The sequence below is a fragment of the Molossus molossus genome, unplaced genomic scaffold (genome assembly GCF_014108415.1).
Source record: "Molossus molossus isolate mMolMol1 unplaced genomic scaffold, mMolMol1.p scaffold_m16_p_15, whole genome shotgun sequence".
In the NCBI taxonomy this organism is placed as follows: domain Eukaryota; kingdom Metazoa; phylum Chordata; class Mammalia; order Chiroptera; family Molossidae; genus Molossus; species Molossus molossus.
The window spans coordinates 27,206,903-27,216,472 of record NW_023425350.1 but is presented as its reverse complement, the minus strand read 5'-3'; positions in this window follow the sequence as shown (position 1 = coordinate 27,216,472).

Here is a 9,570-nt window from a genome sequence, read left to right as displayed (position 1 = left end):
CAGCCCTTACCCTTAATGTCTTCTGACAAAAGAGAGTTCTGTTTGAAAATCGCTGGGATTGATGAATGGGAAAGTCTTACAACAAAGGATAAACCGCTTAGCGGGCACAATTAGTATCACCCTGGTCAGTGACTAAAAACCCGTCCAGTGCCAATAATTGTAGTCATACCTATAAATTAGTTATACAAAGCGCACATGTTCTACTCTGTTTCCTGACAGAATGAAAATATTCGTCCTCCTCTACTTTCATTTCAGCTTTTGTTCTAGGTATTTGAATAAGGTAACTGTCAAGGATTCATTGAGTTGAAAGACCCTGCTATTCCATTATTTTTTCAAACCATCTTTGAGGCAGCATGTATAACAATTAGTAGTACCAAATTGTTATTCTAAATTGTTTAAATATTCCATTTATATAGGAAAGAGACATCTATTCCTCAGTAACATCCCCCACAGGCTCTTCTGAAATGCGTATATCCACAGTAAATTTTAAAAAGATTGCAATTCATTAAAATAAAACATTTTCTTATGTCAATTTCCAAAGCAATATCACAGCCATTATTTCCATTTGTACCCATTAAATACCTGTGACATGAAATAACATTAAATATCTGTGACAGAAAATGACATAAATGTGAATTCAGCAATGGAGTAACTTTATCAGAACAGATGGCATCTATACTGCTATGTAAATACAAGTATACATTGATGACTGCTCAGTCCTCCATAAACTTAACAAATGAGCACATATAACCCTGTCCTGCATTTTGTAGCCTATTTAAGGTTTTGAATATTAAGGGACTATGTAGCTAGTAATAATATAAGAGCAGCAGGACTAATTTTTCTCTTAGCAGGGGAGAATTTTTTTTTTTGGAGCAAACTTTTATTACCTTCATTAAGTTTCAACAATTTAAGATCTTTTATAATACAGCTACACAGTATAAGACACATTTTTCTACTACATAAATAATTTAGGAATAAAATGAAATTAAGCCTGTTACCTTAACAAGATCACAGGATTCAGGTTGCATTTAGAATGTCTTTGAAGGGTTCCAAGATAGGTAGATATCAATTCATTTCTGGATAACATTAGATCATCTTAATTATCTTTTCCACTTTCTATACTGGTAATTTGTTGTCCTTGTTATTGTTTTTTGTCTACTTGAAACATTTTGAGGTAATATAAAAGTATCAGTTTACCCTGATAAATGTAATATATGTCATATCATTTCAGAATTAATGTTTTCCTTTGAAAGTGTATATTTTCAAGAAATTTAAATGGTAAGATTGTGTAGTAAATGTATCATGTTTTAGGTAATACGCAAAATAAGAATGAAAGGGGAAGTTAAAAGCAAAGAACTTAAATTGCACTCTGGCTATTATGGAATGACTGAGACCTATTTGCCTCTACCTTAAAAAAAATTGGGAAAAATACATGAAACTGTTATTTTCAAAATAACAAAATCAGTACATAAGTCAGTACATAACATTAATTGCTGAGAGAAGGGAAACAAACAAGGTAAGCCTTTGGTTTCCCCATTTTCTCTTTTGTGAATGTCTCTTGGCCACAGAACAAGGAAACAACATTGAAAATGAGGGGTTGAAGTAGTCCACAGGAAAGAGCACCACAGAGGAGGGAGCTGTAAGAAGGTGAGACTACTGTGCACCAGGAGAGATCTGCGGAGGGCCTCCTTTGGTCTTCAGCTGAGCTCTGATGAGCAGATACTTTCAAGGCTTAGAAAAGAACACTTAACAGCAGCAGGTAAAACAACTCTAGAGCTCACATGGACCAAGAAATGTTTCTGTTCTTACCAGTCAGCATGGAAAACTCATAATACATGGAGTCCAGGTATAGTAAGCAGATGTTGCTGGTATTTTTCTTCATTCTTCCTGATAGGTACAGATTAAACTCTTAAGCATCATATGTTAAACATAAGAAGACTGAAAGGTAGAGAGAAGAGGCATACTAGCTATAGACTTTGGGATCTAAGGGATGGCATTTGGTAGGTCCTCTGCATTATTCTCTTTGCCATTGTTCCTGGGCTGAGGTTTAGAGAAGTCAGAAACCCAGAAATATCAGTGGGTGCAGACAAAACAAAGCCCCAACAGAATTGTGTTTCCTCTAATGAAAAGACCAGAAAAGGGGCAGTCTGCTCCACTCTAGCCAAACACCACGGAGAACCTGTGGCCCCACCAGCAAAGGCTGAGTGGAGGGCCTAGACTTCTACCACTGTCAGGCTGTACTGAGGCACTCCAACCCTCTACTGGGTGGTATCACAGAAGGTTGAGCAGGGACTGTCATTCATCCTCCACCAGGTGGTAAACAAAACCTCTCTTCCATGGTATCAATTATAAGGCTTTTGCAAGCCTGAACTTTCCCTCCATGTGGATGTAATGAGGCACGCAGCCCCCTCCCTGCTGGAGTGGTATAAGAGGGGGTCTAATGAAGCTACTCCCTCACATTGTTAGTATAGGCCATGTGGTGTAGGTCCCAGGGTGTCAGTGGAGTTCAAATAGGAAATCTGTATTTTCCCTCCTTTTTCCACCTGGCAGAAGTAAGGGCATCTAACGTCCTTTACTAGAGCGGTATCCGAGGAAGGGTGTCAAGACAAAACATTTAACTAAGATCCCGAGTCCCGTAAAATAATACCCAACATGTCCAGGTTTCATTTGAAAAAAATCACTCCTCATACTAAGAACCAGAGAAATCTAAACTTGAATAAGAAAAGGCACTCAAAGAAATCATACAGATGTTATAATTGGAAATAAATTTTAAAACAACCATTATAAAATTGTTTCAGTGAATAATTATGGACACACTTGAAACAAATGAAAAAATATAGAATCGTAACAAATAAATAAAAATTCTCAGAACAGAAATAGAATACAGAAAGAAGAAGCAAGTGGAAATTTTAGACATAAAAATACAATGTCAACAAAAAAGAAATGCTCAATGGATGTGCCCAACATCAGAGTGAAGGGAAGAGAGAAAATGATCAGTAAAGTTGAATATAGAACAATAGGCATTACCCAATCTGAACAACAAGAGGAAAGTAACAAAGAAAAGAAAACAAACAACAACAACAAACCTCAACATAAGCTCTAGTATTTATGTTAACAGAATTCTTGATGGAGAATATGAGTGTTAAGATAAAACAGTGCTCAAAAAAATAATAGGTGAAAATTTCTCCATCTTGGCAAAATACTAAACCCACAGATTTAAGAAGCTGAGCAAACCCCAAACAGTATAAAAATATATATATAGAGAGAGAGATGGATAAATATAGATATATGCCAAAGTATATCATATTCAAACTTATGGAAATTAGTGATAGAGAAACCAGTGAGTGAGAAGTTACATCTTACCTGTCGGGAAAAAACTATCTGAATGACAGCAAAGGTTTTGTAACAAAGGATGAAGGCCAGAAGAAAGTGGCACCATTTTTTCAAATGTTGAAAGAGAACTGTCAAATCAAAATACTATATCCAGAGAAAATACCCCTAAAGAATGAAAAATAAATCAAGGTATTTTAAAATAAAGAATAACAAAAGAATTTTTCATCATCAAATCTCTCCTAAAATAATGGCTAAGAGGAGTTGTCTAAACCTAAAGAACATGGAGGGATAAAACCCTTAACACATCAAGAAGTGAGAAAGAACAATAGTAAGAATAAAATATTTAAAAAAATACTATATAAGATGTAATCAGAAGAAAGTAGAAGTAGCTAGATTAATATCAGGTAAAGTAGATTAGAAGGATTGATAGGTGGACAGAAGTCTGACTAATCTAAAAATATGTTATAAAGCAAGTATAGTAAATGATAATCATAGAAATCAGGTGGCAAATATATGGTTATCCACTGCAACTTTGTTCAATTTTCTGTATGTTTAATCTTTTTTTTTTATCCTCACCTGAGGACATTTTTGCATTTATCTTCAGTGGGAAGGAGAGAGGGGGGAAGAGAGAGGGAGAAACATCAACGTGAGAGAGACACATCGAGTGGTTGCCACCCGCACAACCCCAACTGAGGCCGGGGACAAACTGCAACTGAGGTATGTGCCCTTAGCAGGAACCAAACCCGGGACTCTCTGGTCCATGGGCCGATGCTCTAACCACTTAGCAAACAGGCCAGAGCTGTATGTTTAATCTTTATAATCAAGTGTTGGGAAACATATCCATGTCAAAAATACATTAGAAAAACCAAAGGAATGGTATTGCCTCCGTAGCAGATTATTAACCATAGATGAGAATTTGCTATTGCCCTGTCTAAAGAAACTTAAAACAAGCCTCCACAGGATGAAACCATTTCTACATAATTTAACTGCACTTCAGAAACAAGATAAAGAATGTTTCAAAGAATTCAGAAATACCCGGCATCTAACAAAACAAGATTGACACCTGACAGCCAAACAAATCTTACCAGGCATGTAAAGAGGCAAGAAAGTACAGTACAACTCATGATGAAAAAAAGTAATAAATTGAAACAGATTCAGATAAGAGACAGACAATAATAATGTGCAAGGACATTAAATTAGTTATTAGAACTATATTAGATACTTTCACAAGGTAAAGAGAAACATGAGCAAATTAAGGAGATGGATGTAAAATACAATACAGACCCAAATTTAATTTATAGACATTAGTAAATGTGACATTTAAAGTGAAAAACACAGTTGTGCTGGGATTAAGAAGCAATTTGACACTGCAGGAAAAAAAGATTAGTGAACTTGAAGACATGGCAGCAAAAATTATACCCAAGAAAGCACAAAGACTAAACAATAACAACGTGAAATATAATAATAATTCAAAACAAACAAACAATCAGGGAGCTGTGGGACAACTTCCAGTGACCAAATATACATTTATGTGGAGTCACTAAAAGAACTGAAAAAATGTTTGAAGAAATAAGGCTAAAAGTTTTCCAGAATTCATGAAAACTATACTATTCACAGATCCAAGAAAAAGAACAAATACTAAGTATAAGAAATATAAATAAAATTATGCCAAAGCACATCATAATCAAATTTTTATGCTAATGATAAACAGAAACTTTTAAAAACAGAAAAGACATAATATATACAGAGAAGTAAAGAAAAGCAATGACAGAGGGCTTCTATTTATTTATTTATTTATTTATTTATTTATTTATTTATTTAGTATATGCCCCTAGTGGGAACCGAACGCAGGACTCTCTGGTCTGCAGGCCGATGCTCCAACCCCTGAGCCGAATGGGCCAGGGCCAGATTTCTTTTTAAAACAGTGAAAGCCAGATGACAGTAGAGCATATAGATGAATAGAGGAGAAAAATCTTTTAAGAATTCTATACCAAAAAAAAAATACTTTTTATTTAAAAAAATATTTATTGTTATTTTTCAGTTGTAGTTGACATATTATATTAGTTTTATGACTACAACATGGTGATGAGACATTTAAATAACTTACTAAGCGATTGCCCTGATAACGCTAGCATCCATCTGACACCATACATAGTTGTTACAGTATTATTGACTATATTCTCTACGCTGTATTTTATATCCCCATTATTGTTTTATAACTGGTAATTTGAACATCTTAATCACCCACTCTTCAACTCATACTTCCACCCCTTCTTCGATTTGGCAACTAAAAAAATATTCTCTGTATCTCTGAGTTTGTTTTTGTTTTGTTTGTTTGTTTGTTTATTATGTTTTTTAGATTCCATATATAAGTGAAATCATATGATATTTGTCTTTCTTTGTCTGACTTATTTCACTTAGCAGAATACCTCTTGGTTCATCATGTTGTGCAAATAGTAAGATTTCAATTTTTATGGCTGAGTAATATTCCATTTTATATGTATCACATCTTTTTACCCTTTTTTTTTTATCAGTGGACACTAAATTGCTTCTATATCTTGGCTATTGTAAGTAATGCTGCAATGAACAGAGGGATGCGTGTCTTTTAAATTAATGTTTGGGGTTTCTTTGGTTAAACACCCAGAAGTGGAATTGCTGGATCCTTTTTGTCTCTTGCTGTAGCCTTTGTTCCAAAATCTATTTTGTCTGATACAACTTTGCTACCCCAACGTTTTTTGTTTCCATTTGTATGAAACATCTTTTTCCTTCCCTTTACTTTCAGTCTGTGTGTATCTTTTGATTTGAGTTGAGTATCTCATAGACAGCATATGTATGGGTTTTGTTTTCTTATCTATTCAGCCACCTTATGTTTTTTGTTTTTGTTTTTGGGGTATTTAATCTATTTGCATTTAAAGTAATTATTAATATATATGTAGTTGTTGCCATTTTATTATTGATATTTTTGTTGTTTATTGTGTTCTTGTAATATTTTTTGTAATACTGGTTTGACAGTAAGAGTCCTTTAACTTTTTCTTCTCTGGGGAAAATATATTTTAAAAACAAAGAGAATATAAAATTGTCTCTTAGACATGCAAAAGCTATAATGATTTATCACTAGTAGACGTTCTGTACAGTTGCCTAGGGACCGACTGGGAGGACATAGGGAAGAAGGAATGGATTATAAAAGGGCAGAAGGGAGTTCTCGGAGTTGATGAATATACTTAGTATGTTGATTATGAAAATGGTTTTACAGGTTTATACACATTTCAAATATGCTAAAAATCTTTAAATATGATCAAACACTTTCATGTTTATGACATAAATATCAGGAAAGTACATTTTTTATGCTCATTCTATACAAAGGGAAACAGAAGTTGGAGAGACTCTGTAGGTTGCCGAATGTTGTAGAACTAGTGTCTTTCAGGACCAAAATCCAAACTTACTCAATCTGATTCTAGGATTTATATTATTTACCACATTCTTTACCTGACTAATACTGTATTTTTCTGTAATAGCAATGTTGAAATCAATTTTAAGCTATTTTTCCTTAAAACAAAGGTCAAATTTACATTTTGTAGTTTTGTTTTTTCTTCCTGCAGTTCTAACCCGGGAATTGATTTTAAGCCCTGGGCAGTTTGAAACTAGGGTAGAACATTGGTCATTCTAACCTTTTCTTTGTGTTAATAGCTCAATATTCATAAATTGCCATTTGTTTTTGTTTGTTTCAGCCTTCTAATGGGCTTACCAAATTTTTTCATCTGGCTATTATTACTTGATATAGAAATCATACTCTGAAAAAACATATGATTAATTTCTTTATGCATACAAGTGGCTCCATAAATGTGGTGGTTGTGCTGTTTCTTATCTTAAGGAATTTTCTTGTGGGACTAGAAATTATACACTAAAAATGTTGACCAAGGAACATATTATAGTACTTGAAAAATGAAGCCAGGCTTCTAATCTGGGCCTCTCTCTGCTCTGCATTTTTCTGATTGTGACATAGCATTTGGAAATGAAGTACACACATAAGAAAAGCAATCAGTCGGATGTAAGCTGAGATAAAGGGAGGCTAAATTCGAAGAACTTTTTGCCTCCCAGAAACCTGTCTTTGTAGCTAGTGCTGTTGTGCGTGTCATACTTGCCATTTCATCATTCGTCCAGCCTACAACCTTGAAATTGCCTTTCTCATCCCTGTTTCTCATCTTGGATATTCGTATTCAGTGTTTTTATTTATCCCATTAAAACTTTAGCTCAGTTTGATTCTGACCAGGGCTTTAATACTGAAGCATGAGGTGGCTTCAGGAGTCTTGTCGCTGACAGTTTTATTGTCTCCACTAATATCCTGCTGACCATTTCCAGAACAACCATCCTAAGACACACTAGTTTCCTTAGGTTACCCGGTTCTTCAAGATCTTAGAATAACCCTGTGATTTTATATCCTTTCTAAATTTCATCACATTCCCTGATGCTGTACCCTCCCACGGCCAGCTACACAATATAATTTGGAATTTTACGTGTCTACTTCTGTCTTTAACATGTGACATATCTATTCTCAGGCCCGTTTCTGAGCATAACCCTATTGAATGTCTGAATTATATCCTTCATTCTATACTAAAATCAAACGCTATTTCATTCATGGGTCTTATCCTGTATGCTCCAAACCACATTCATATCCTCTCTTTCCGCCTTCAAAGTTTATAATTAGAACTTAATGTTTAGCTCTTGTTTATTGGTTTTAGGCAAGGCTCATCAGACTGTAATCATTTTCAAAGAAAGACCTACTTCCTTTGCATCAACAAAAGTTTAAGGCAGTTGGTATATCTCTAGCTTTGGAATCACATCATGGATTGACTACTTGGTTATAAGCAGTCTTCTGGGCACTACTGTTGATACCCAAAATAGAAAGACAAACCTCTACTTTCCAGGCTCTTAATATTCTCTGTGGTGGACCATCTTTCTACTTTGAAGGAGGACTGGCTTTTGAAAAATAAACAAATGGTAGTAAGAACTTGGACAGAAAGAATGGGTGGTCGGTAGGCATAAGACCACATTTGGTCAAAAATGATATGTGATGATAGTGTCACAGTTAATGTTCTTTTACGCATTTTAATTATTTTTTAGAGAAACACCAAAAATAGTACTTTGAAAAATATTTTAAGTAGAAATATCTTAAATAATTGAAATTTCTCACTTTGATATATAAGATTCGAAGTCAGAGATGTTTATTATGTATTTGTAGACCCTGCCGTGTTCTCTCTCATCTTCCTAAGAGCTCTTTTAATGGCATTGGAATTACTCCCAGGTTTTAAAATATAAACCCCAAAGCCAGCTCTACCAGGAAAATGTCTTCTCATATATTTGAACCAATGGAATAATGTTGGTACTTGTTCAGTGAAAAATCCAAACCAGTCTGGGTTTATAATGTGCATAACTCCCAGGAAGGAGTCCAAAGATGCTGAAGAGTGTTGTCATATTGCAAATGTTTTGCACAAAAAGGATATTTGAATCGCATTTTGCTTTGGAAGGCTTTCCTTTAAATACTTTTATTTGGTCTGTGTGAAGTCTACTGCATTTAAATTTTAAAAAGAAAACAAATACCAACAAATAAAAAGCTATCAAAATTATCCTAAGATTGAATTTGCTTCTATTTAAAGTTTCTCTATTGAGGAAAACAACAGCTATACACAGGTGTGCGCGTGCACGGAAACACACACACTTTTTAGATTGTTTAAACTATATTTGACTTATGTGCATATTAATGTGATTACATGTCATTCTTTGATTCTACAGTTTCCTTAGTGCTCTGTTTGCAATTCTTTATAGAAAACTAAATTATCTAAAGCAAATTGTATTGCTCTTCATAAATAATAATTTGAAAAGTTAATGAAAATTAGTCACACCAAAGAGAAAAGCCCAATGAAATATGAACTGTGAATATTAGAAAGGCAAGTCAGTCAAATTATTCTGACATTGCATTATAATTAGATGACCTGTTTTAAATTCAGGAGAAGTGATATAAAATATGTACACATGAAATTAAAGCATTTCTTATTGTCAATTATTCATAGCAACCCAGTAGGAGTCTACATGACCATCTTATTTGATATTGCTTTGCTAACTTCTAATCCCTCCCTCCTATCACTATAAACAAATACATTTAAAGCTAAGAAATTGAGAATGTTTAATAAAACTGAGAAATTGAAAGACTCCTTGAAATTTTCTTTTAAAATATCCTAA